This window comes from Aquarana catesbeiana, linkage group LG05 (genome assembly GCF_042186555.1).
Source record: "Aquarana catesbeiana isolate 2022-GZ linkage group LG05, ASM4218655v1, whole genome shotgun sequence".
Classification (NCBI taxonomy): domain Eukaryota; kingdom Metazoa; phylum Chordata; class Amphibia; order Anura; family Ranidae; genus Aquarana; species Aquarana catesbeiana.
The window spans coordinates 54,546,528-54,557,879 of NC_133328.1; positions in this window are offsets into that span (position 1 = coordinate 54,546,528).

Below are 11,352 nucleotides of genomic sequence, written 5' to 3' on the forward strand. Positions count from 1 at the left end.
CACAAAAAAAAACAAAACAGAGCAAAAAGAATAGAGAGAGAGAGAGGGAGAGAGAGAGAGAGAGAGAGAGAGAGAGAGAGAGAGAGAGAGAGAGAGAGAGAGAGAGATAGATAGATAGATAGATAGATAGATAGATAGATAGATAGATAGATAGATAGATAGATAGATATACATTGTTAACTGTAGACAAGCATGCAATGAGGAATTTTAAAAACATTACTTGTTCTCAAGAAAAGTTTACAGACCAGTATAATTTGAGGGAGGGGTATTCAAGTTTTTATTTTATTTTATTTATTTCATTTTATTTATTTTATTGTATCTATTTTATTTATTATAAAATTATTTATTTCATCTATTATATATAATAGGTATATAGTATTTATGGATTGTATTTATTATTTATATTATGTATCAAATTGTTTATTTTATTTATTATTTATAATAAGTATAAAATTATTTATTTGTTTATATATAATAGGTATACAACTATTTATTTATTATATATATTAGGTAAAAAAATTATTTATTGTATTTATTATTTATATTATGTATAAAATTGTTTATTTTATCTAATATTTTTTTTAAATTATGTATTTTAATAGAAAAATTAAAACATAGTAGAGTGACTGCAGAAAAAAAGACCAAGTGGTCAAGCCAGTCTGCCCCATTTTTTATACACATTTTTTATTGGTTTATTTGTTTTGTTTTTTACTTTCTTTGTCTGGGTATAGATCTATATTTGCCCCAAGTATGTTTGAATGTATTTATTGTTGACTGACTCACTACCTCTGCTGGAAATCTATTCCAAGCATCAACTACTCTTTTGGTAAAATAAATTGTGTTCTATGTTTAGTTTAGTATATTGTACTTTATTGTTTTTATTTTATTATAAATTTTTTATTTTATATGCCAAGCAGCATAAACGGTTTGTAGAAAATTGATCACGTATTCGGAAATGTCTGATTTGTTTGTTTTTTTTTTATTGTGAATAACATCTGTACCTCGCTATCTAGATAGATAGATAGATAGATAGATAGATAGATAGATAGATAGATAGATAGATAGATAGATAGATATTTTATTTTTATTTGTTTTTTACTATTATTTTTAATTTTTTTTTATTGTAGTTTTTATTAGTTCATTTTTCTCGTTTTTGTTTTTTGTTTTTTTCAACTGAAATTTTTCCAAAGCCTCGAGATAGATAGATAGATAGATAGATAGATAGATAGATAGATAGATAGATACTTTTATTTTTTTATTAATATTATTGTTGTGGTTTTGTGAGTTTATTTTTTCTCATTTTTGTTGTGTTTTTTTGTTTTGTTTTTTGTTTTGTTTTTTCAACTGAAATCCAAAGCCTCGATTTGCAACAGAACTTCCCAAGGAGGATTGTAGAATTGTCCAGACATGTGTAGCAACAGCCCCAGGAGAACCACAAGTCCCAGCATGCTTTCCTTAACCTGCACGATCTCTGCAAAGCTCAGTAGTAGCAGACATGATTTGCTGTGCGATTATGATTGTCCTAAACTATCACAGTTTTTTGTTTTTTTAATAGAAACGATAAAACAAAGACTTGGAAATATGATTGCAAGATGAAACACACGTCTATGGATCTTTTCTTAGTTTCGGAATTATTTTAATAAATCCCCTTCGTTATAATTCAATATTTAGAAGAACCAGATTTAAAAAAAAGAGAAAAATAATACATTTTTTTCCGCTTCCTAACTCATCCGTTCCACCTTAAAAAAGGTCAGTCCCTTTAAACGTGGTGCGAACAAAGCGAAAGCCGCAGTCCCGCCTCTGGTCAGCAGGGGGCAGTGGCGTTACGTGGTTCGGGCTGAACCACGACGGTTGGTTAAAAAAAAAAATCTTGCAGCAGCCAGCACATCGCTATTTCACAATACACGCCTTATGGATGTCGTTAGGAGACCACAGGCTCATTATAAAAATTGATCTACACCTGTTAAGTATTGTCTGCATGCAAAAATGTATATAATATCATTGTTCTTCTCACAATGGTGCTAAAACAATCAACTGTTTTCTGAAAAAGAAATTCAGGTTATTATTTAACCAAGAAATCTATAAAGGTCATTGGATTGGGAGTAGAAGAATAATGGGGGAAAACATGTTTAATTAGAAAAAGAGGTGTCCTGGGGTGCTGTACCCTGTAAATGCTATTTATTCTATCATGTAACAATTATATTATTAGGTGTAATATTATTTCTAGATAACTTTTAACATTAATTCTTCCATTGTTTTATATACAGTTTAATGCACTCAGCACAATCTAACATTTGTATCTCTTATTATCTTTCATTTATCGTTTTTTTTATTTTTTTTTTATTTTAATACCCTTTTTTAAATGCCCAATTGTGTAGATATAATATATATTTATATATATTATTAATATTGTGTATAATATATTTTGGCTAAAGTGCATGCATCACAAATTTCTGATGATGTGAATGTTTGCCAAATTATTAATGCTTTTACTTATATGTCATGAATATATAGTTTATATAGTTTATAAAAATGCAATCCTAATGAATTTTATATGGTAAACCTTTAATTATACAAACACAGATATAGATAGATAGATAGATAGATAGATAGATAGATAGATAGATAGATAGATAGATAGATAGATAGATAGAACACAAAGGGCATAAAAGCAGAATCAGAGTATGTAGCAAAGAATATTATTTTATAGTTTTTTGGAAACAGGTAAGATAAAAAGGCCTCATTGAAAATAGCAGTGATTACTGAATATGGAAAGGTTATACTGTATATATATATATATATATATATATATATATATATATATATATATATATATAGTAATGCACACACAAACATAAATACATATAAACTGTATATTAAAACTGCCATAAAAACAAAATCAGAGTATGTGGCGAAGAATAACATTACACAGGTAAAATAAAAGGGCCTTATTTAAACTAGTAGGGATTACTGAGAGCAAAAAAGCAGTGTACTACCTCCTTAAAAATATATATATATAAAATTGTCTTTGTGTAAATTTTTGTAAATATGAATCTATAGAGATGTATTGTTTTTTAATTTCTGCGTTAACTTTTCTAAATCTTAATCTTTGGAGATGTATTTTTTGTATTTATTATTTTAAATTAGGCCTCATCATTTATTTATTTTTTAACTCTGATGTTATTGTTTGACATAATATATATACTATATATATATATATATATATATATATATATATATATATATATATATAAATTGTGTGTGCATTAATTATTGGAAATATTAATCTGTAGTTTTTTTTATTATTTTAAATTATGCCCTTTTTATTAAATATATTTTTTTAACTCTGATGTTATGTTTGCCAGAAAAACAGAAATATATATATATATATATATATATATATATATATATATATATATATATATATATGTATATATATATATATATATATGTATATATATATATATATATATATATATATATATATATATATATATATATATATATATATATATATATATATATTAACCGGTTGTGATTAATCCAATAAAGAATAAAAGGTGGTGCCTGGTTTTGTCTCGGTGTAATGAGGTAAGTGTGGTGTCAGTGTGTGGTCCGGACAGTGGCTGTGTATTGTGATGCAGTGTCGCCTCCCTCCTGCCCACTCTATGACACGTGTAGTCGCTGTTATAAACGGCCGAGTGTGTGTAATAGGGGACAATATTTATTAGTGTCCCTCCGCTCCCAGCCAGTGCCGGGACTATGAGCTCCCCTCCCCGGAGATCAGCAATATGCTAATATTTGTCTTCCCCACTCCACTGTCACCATTAATTGCTCTTTGTATCATTATGGGGAGAGGAGAAATGTCACATTCTTTATTTCAGCTAAATAGAAACAAGGCTGTCATTTTAATGAACTGAAGTCTTGTAGATCTATCTATGTGTTTATCCATGAGAGACAAAATCATGCATGATGTATATGAAGGAATATTTACTGCAATCCCACCCTGGTGAGCAATAATCCTACTACAGGGAGCTGGAGGAATGTATCCATCTCTCCACTCCATCCTTCTATCCCAGAGACACCTACCTAGATGACATCTATCTATCTATCTATCTATCTATCTATGTCACAATTATATACTATCTATCTCAAAATTATTGATCTATCTATTAATCTATGTCACAATTATCTATCTATCTATCTATCTATCTATCTATCTATCTATCTATCTATCCGTCGTTTTAATATTTATGCTCATTTATTAGCATATCATTATCTGTCTGTTTTTGTATCTAGTATCTATCCAATGTATCTGTAGATATTTATCTCATATCTTTCTTGTCTGCAAAGTTTACTACTTGTTAATCTGTGTTGTTTTTTTTTTTTTTGTTTGTTTGTTTGTTTGTTTTTCTGTCTGTGTATCTATTTATCTGTGATTCTTTATAACATTGCAAGCAATATCTATCTACAACGTTTCTATTTCATATCTATCTATCATCTATCTATCTATCTCTCGTTTTAAATTTGTTTGTTTTTATATTAGCAGTCCGTTTTCCTTTTAGCGTATCTGTCATGTATCTATCCCTCTCTCTCTCTCTCTCTCTCTCTCTCTCTCTCTCTTTCTTTCTTTCTTTCTTTCTTTCTTTCTTTCTTTTTCTTTTCTTATATATCAGTGCCCACTGACAGATCAGTTGCTCTGACCTTTTTTATAATTCTTTCTGGGATTCTGAGAAGGTTAGCAAAGTGGATAAAACAGCCCAGGTAAGCCCAGTAACCTACCTCTGCGCTTTCCATATACTGTCTCCAGTGAACTCTCAGAGTACTTTCGTTTAGGTGTTCTGGGTAAGAACCCCTTCGTATTAAAGTAACCCCCCACCCCCACCCCACATGCTTTACTGTTCACAGGAAGATTGCAGGTGGTGGGCAAGTACTAAGTTCTAATATAGGAGAAGCTGCTTTGTGTCACTGACCCACATCCACTTGTACTAACAGACCCACATCCACTTGTACTAACAGACCCAGGCCCACCTGTACTAACAGACCCACATCCACCTTTACTAACAGACTCACACCCACCTGTACTAACAGACCCACATTCATCTGTACTAACAGACCCACATCCACCTGTACTAACAGACTCATATCCACCTGTACTAATAGACCCACATCCACCTGTACTAACAGACCCACGTCCACCTGTACTAACAGACCCACGTCCACCTGTACTAACAGACCCAGGCCCACCTGTACTAACAGACCCACATCCACCTGTACAAACAGACTCACATCCACCTGTACTAACAGACCCACATCCATCTGTACTAACAGACCCACATCCATCTGTACTAACAGACCCACATCCATCTGTACTAACAGACCCACATCAGCCTGTAGTTATAATATAAAACTATTTGCCCTCTCCAGTGCAGAGGTGTCTCCTCTATGAGTTCATCGATCTGAGTCTCTAAAAACTAGTTTGCAGATCAATGCATAACCCTGATTATCAGTGCATGGAGCCACAGGCAGGGCTGTCCCAATGTGGGCACGCTTGGTAAGGGCTGGGGTTTGTAGTTCCACAGATCTTAATCCACATGTAGCTGCAGACAGACCCTCCTCTCCTGTGTCCTGTACAGGCTGCATTGTACAATCGTGTTGCCTCCATGCACCCCAGCCTCCTCCTCATCACTGAACTGCCTCTTCACATTGATTTTCTTTATCATGCAGATTTGCAAAGCCCTCAAAAGCTGCATCTAGTACTGGAACAGTTGCATGTTTTAAAAATAGACCATCACAGAACAAAGTCCATGGGATTTCTTTTATAAAGGGGTAGAGCCTGTTCACTTTGCACAGTGACTGTTAATAAATAAGGTGAACCTGTATTACCCCATCAGGAGTGAGAGAAATAAAAAATGCTAGCACATGATTGGTAGATTTAAGTGAGCACAGATTTATCCTATTACCAAGCTCAGTGATTATTCACTTTGCTGAGTGAACAATCTCTTATTTTTTAAGGCACCCACACTTCCATCGTATTTACTAAGATCAGAAAACGCTAATTTTGCCAAGTGAATTTTAATAATCCCCTATGGGAGCATTTATCAATACTGGAGCAGACCGAATCTGGAGCAGCTCTGCATAGTAAACAATTGGCTTCGAACTTCAGCTTGTTTAGTACACCTCAAGGCAATTTCTAAACATTTTGGATAGAGTGGGATTGGGACACCTGTCAGGCTTTATTGATGTGCCCCCATTAGGGGGATTCAACCTTTCTATTTGTCCTGTTTACTGATATCACCCAGAGTAAAAGCGAAAGAAATACCAAAATTTTGGTTGTCACCAGAACAGGAATAGATGAGATACCTTCAAAGGGGGACATTGGTTCTGGTGACATCCAGGGATTCCATCATATTGGAGGGATTTTCTTCCACTTTCAGTGGTGGCTATGGGACAAGAAGTGTAGGGAAATCTCCCCAACTGGACTCAAATGACAAAATTTAACAAGGGGCTAAAACTCTGCCTTCACCCCATCTAAAATTAAAAAATGTTGCCTTTAGTGCTACTTTAAGCTTTGAAAATGAGAGACAGAAGCTGATTGGTTGCCAGCTTTGATAAATCCCCCCACTTCTCCTGTATGCTTGTAAATGAGAAAATTAAACAAAAGCAGACCTGTTGACCCTAATAACTAGTTTTCAGCTTTCCCATAAAACAAGCAATCTGATTGGATGTTACAGCTCACAGCGGTATTAAACCCATAACCAAAAATGTAATATATAACAGCTTACCAATCAATGGATGCGGAGGCTGCATTCCTTTTTCTTTTTTTTTCTTTTTTTTAGGCTTTCCCCCTCTGTTTTAACCTGGTGATCTTGCCAGAAACACACCACCTGTATTGGAATGCCCTCACTCTGGATGAAGGAGCACAGGGGGCACCTTTGAACAGCAGCATTGTCAGTCTAACAAATTGAAGTTGAATTACAGATAATACCTTAAGCAGTTACAGCAAACTGTTTTTTTTTCTCCCCCTTTTGGTATAAAGGTTTTACATCAATAAATAAAAGGTGATCAAAACATATAATATGAAGTCAAACCTAAACGTGTATGCAATCAGGCAGGCCCTTGCACTATATAATTGAAGGTAAATCTAAAGGAAATTAAATTAAAAAAAAGTATATGGTATGGCCAGCTTTGTTGGCCAGATCACCAGGTGAAAATTAAGGAAAGGAAGACTTAAGGTGGCCATACATTATATAATTTTCTTGTTCAATTCCCTTTACATTTACCTTCAACTATGTAGTGCAAGGGCCTGCCTGATTGCATACAAATTGAAAGTGTTTAGGTTTGACCTCCTATTATATGGTTTTGGGAAGTCTCAAGGAAAATCTACAGGAAAATTGTATAATGTATGGCCAGCCTAAGACCCTATACACACTATTAGATTTTCTGCAGAATTTGGTCTTCAGATTTACCAAAACCATGTAGTGCAAGGGCCTGCCTGATTGCATACAAATTGAAACTCTTAAATCCCATACACACTATTGAATTTTCTGCAGATTTTTGTCTTCAGATTTACAAAAACCGTATAATATGAGGTCAAACCTTAAGACCTCATACATACTATTTGATTTTCTGCAGATTTTTGTCTTCAGATTTACCAAAACCATATAATATGAGGTCAAACCTTAAGAGTTTAAATTTGTATACAATCAGGCAGGCCCTTACACTACATGGTTTGGGTAAATCTGAAGACAAAAATCTGCAGAAAATCTAATAGTGTGTACGAGGTCTTAAGGTTTGACCTCATATTATATGTTTTTTGTAAATCTGAAGATAAAAATCTGCAGAAAATCTAATAGTGTGAATGGGGCCTAGGGCTGGCCATACATGTTCGATGCTCTTGTACAATTTTCCTTTAGATTTACCAAAAACCATATAATATGAGGCCAAAACAAAATAACTTTCAATTGTAACCAATAAGGCAGGCCCTTGCATTACATAGTTTAAGGTAAATCTAAAGGAAAATTGTACAAGAGAATCGAACATGTATGGCCAGTCTTAAACGAAGGCCCCATACACACTATTAGATTTTCTGCAGATTTTTGTCTTCAGATTTACCAAAACCATATAATATGAGGTCAAACCTTAAGAGTTTCAATTTGTATGCAATCAGGCAGGCCCTTGCACTACATGGTTTTGGTATCCAGTTAGGTAGGACTTTGCACTATATAGTTGAAGGTAAATCTAAAGAAAATTGTACAGAAAATGGTATAATGTATGGCCAGCCTTAGGCTGGCCATATACATTATACAATTATCTTATTCGATTTCTTTTAAATTTACTTTCAACTATGTAGTGCAAGGGCCTGCCTGATTGCATACACGTTTAGGTTTGACCTCATATTATATGGTTTTGGTAAATCTATAGGAAAATGGTACAAGCAAATTGTATAATGTATGGCCAGCCTCTGACAACTAATACAGCCATCCCATATAAGAATTGGTAAGCTGCAATATAAAAAAATGTTTGCTTTTGGGTTTAATATTGCTTTAATATGTGACACCCAGAATGGCAAGGATCCACATGCAGAATCCCACAGCAGCCAATCAGTTTCAGTTCTTTGACACCTGGTTGCTATGGGTTACTGTCCTATGACATCACTGCCTGGTTGAATAGGCCTGTTACCTAATTGCAGCAGAGATCCGAAGTAATGGAAGCTTTATGTAGACATGGACTACAGTGCCCTGTATTGTGTGTGGCTGTACATTGTTCAGGGTATAAAGCAAATTGTAATCGGCTTAAATCTTCTTTGACATCATCTGCTTTACCCTAATACTAAATGTATGGAGTGCTGCAATCCAGGTCATGTCTGTCCGACTTTATTAGCGACCTCCTGATAATGCTCCTACCGGTACATGTGGTGTAAAATCTCCGTTTTTATTTTCTTTTGCTCCCCACGTCCTGCAGAATAGAGGTTGGTTTAAAGGGGCAGCGCTCTTGTCATCCTAGTTGATGTCCTGGTGCAGTCCCTCTAATGAGTCCTATTCCCTGAGGTCAGGCAGCCCCCTGCTGTCAATCACACACACTGATTCAGAGATGCCATTGTCCCCCACCACGTCACTGGCCTTCTTCTCATTTGGTGGAACAATAGCACAGCCTATGATCATTCAGACGGAATTTGGTCATTATCTGGGGGGTAATGGGGGGGGGGATGCTCAGCGCTGATCATTCAGAGGAGATTCCCTATGGTGGATCCCAAATCTCTGGTTGCAACTAGTGCAAAGGGGGGGGGGGGGGGGGGCACTTCCACCCCAGCATGGGCACACATCCAATACCCAATCAGCTACAGGAGAAGTAGAAAATAGAATGTTTTCCTGTGAAGCTGATTGGGTATTGGAAGTGAATATGTTGACACTGGGGTTTATTTACTATAAATGGAGAGTGTAACATTAGGCTCACTTCTGCATAGAAACCAATCAGCTTATTGCCAAAGCTTAATTGAACAAGCTGAGGTTAGAAGCTGATTGGCTACCATGCACAGCTGCACCAGATTCTCTGAGTGCACCAGTTTTAGTAAATCAACCCCACTGTTCACTTAATACAATGTAGCTGCGTTCACCTTATGGTGTCCGTTTATGAAGCAGTGAAATCTATTCACTGCTTCGTTCTCCGGCATTCACAGTGAAGAATCTTCTCCTCTGTGTGCCAGTTTATGAAGCGGTGTAGATCGCTTCACCTTTGGAGGAGTGAAGTGATCTACAAATGCTTCAAACAGTGGAGAACGTCCCCTGATACTGGAATCTCGTGAGACTTTATGAGATTACAGCACCAGATGTCAGTTTATCAAGCAGTGATAAATTATCACTGCTCAACGGCGTGGATTAATGTTAATAAAATAATGTGTCCCCCTACATTATACACATATGTATACACACACACACATTATATATACATGTATATACACACACATGATATATATATACATATACACATTATATGTATATATGTATATATATGTATACACATAAATATGACAGGGGGACATGCTTACAGTGTTGGGGGGTCTGAACGAGGCATAAGGAAGTTAAAAATCTTCCTCCTTCCCCCTCAGATCCCCCCAGATTTCCTCTTCACTCCCCGATTCACCACCTCTGAGCTGGTGAACCTGGGAGTGTGAATTGTGACTCAGATCGCCAGTGAAGCGGTGAGATCACCGCTTCATAAACTGGCCCTTTCTGTGTCATTCAATGAGGATTCTCCGTGTGTAGAGATAATCGGCGGGAGAACAAGTTCAAACATGTTCTCCCCCGATTATCACTGTTTCATAAACTGTTTATGGACTGTGATCAGCGGTGATCCTCGGGATCACCGCTGATCACTGCTTCATATCCAGTCATGTGCAGTAAAATTAATTGAATTTGCTGTTCACATGATTGGTTAATTGAACTTAACATAGCTAGAATGTATTGTGTGGAGATTCTTAACTATTTAGTAAACTAGCCCAAATGACTCAGCTCTGCAAAATTGTATTTGCAATAACAAAACATGTTATCTATCATCTATCTATCTATCTATCTATCTATCTATCTATCTATCTATCTATCTATCTAGCTAGCTAGCTAGCTAGCTATCTTAGAAACATAGCCATCCTTCCATTTAGAGCAAAGAGCTCACATAAATATTATTCCTCAAAACTGTAGGTGGCTAATATCTTGAACCGTCTGAAAGTGTACACAACCATGTAAACCATGTGTGTCATTTGTTTTCCGAGGCTTAGTAAGGGTGGGGGGAAGGGGGGGTACAGATTGTTCTGTTCACCTAGAAAAATTACATTTTAATTAATTTTGAGTTTATTGCAAGAGAAATGAAGAAGGTTTTTTTTTTTTTTTTTTTTTTTTTTTTTGCATGTGATTGGGTGTATAAAGTGAGTACATCATTAACTAGATTGAACACTCATTTTGCAAAGTCAGCAGCCTCTACTCCTTTTGTAAATCAGAGTAGAGTGCAAAATCTGGTGCAGCTGTGCATGGTAGCCAATCAGCTTCTAACTTCAGCTTGTTCAATTAAGCTTTGAAAAAAAAAAAAAAATCTGGAAGCTAATTGGTTTCTATGCAGAGATGCACCAGATTTTGCACTCTCCAGTTTTAGTAAATCAAGTAATCTGGTGCAGCTGTGCATAGATACCAATACAGAAACCAATCAGCTTCCAGGTTTTTTTTTTTGTCAAAGCTTTTTTTGAACAAGCTAAAGTTAGCTGATTGGCTACCATGCACAGCTGCACCAGATTTTGCACTTTCCAGTTTTAGTAAATCAACCTCACAGGGGGAGATTTACTAAACCTGGTGCACACTAATC